The sequence below is a fragment of the Arachis duranensis genome, chromosome 9, assembly GCF_000817695.3.
Source record: "Arachis duranensis cultivar V14167 chromosome 9, aradu.V14167.gnm2.J7QH, whole genome shotgun sequence".
In the NCBI taxonomy this organism is placed as follows: Eukaryota; Viridiplantae; Streptophyta; class Magnoliopsida; order Fabales; family Fabaceae; genus Arachis; species Arachis duranensis.
In genome coordinates this window covers 68,283,350-68,283,889 of record NC_029780.3, presented here as the reverse complement: position 1 = coordinate 68,283,889, position 540 = coordinate 68,283,350, and positions in this window count along the sequence as shown.

Sequence of the window (540 nt, the reverse complement as noted above, 5' to 3'; positions counted from 1 at the left end):
CTTGTTCATCAACATTTCTTCTTCCCATTTTGTTGAGAAGATGAGTGTTGATACAAGATTGAGGTGGTACTTCCTTGGCAACCTCGGAGGAATTTCCTTTCTTCCGGCGAGCCTTGCCTCATAGAATTGAAGATCTTCATTAGAAGCAAAGTACCTTGCCAAAGGATGATCATTTGGAGGTGGAATCACACTTGAAGAGCCTTTTGACTTCTTGATGGTTCTCTTGATTCTAGGCATTGTGGATGATTTTGTTTTATGGGTTTTCTAGAGGAGAATGTGGGGACTTCAAATATGTAATTTGTTTGTAGTGGGTATCAAAGTTTTGTGAGTTGTATGAAGCTATATGTGAGCTTGTTTTGGAGGTTATGGAGGTTTGAATGTGGGGATATGAGTTGTGAGGTTGAAGATGATGAAAAAGTGGGGTTTTGTTGCTCAAAAATGCCAAATTCACGTATTTTTGTGCAATTTGGTCGTGTTTGCATCGATGCAATAGGCTTTGCATCGATGCACATAGCACGTTGTGTGCTTTGCATCGATGCA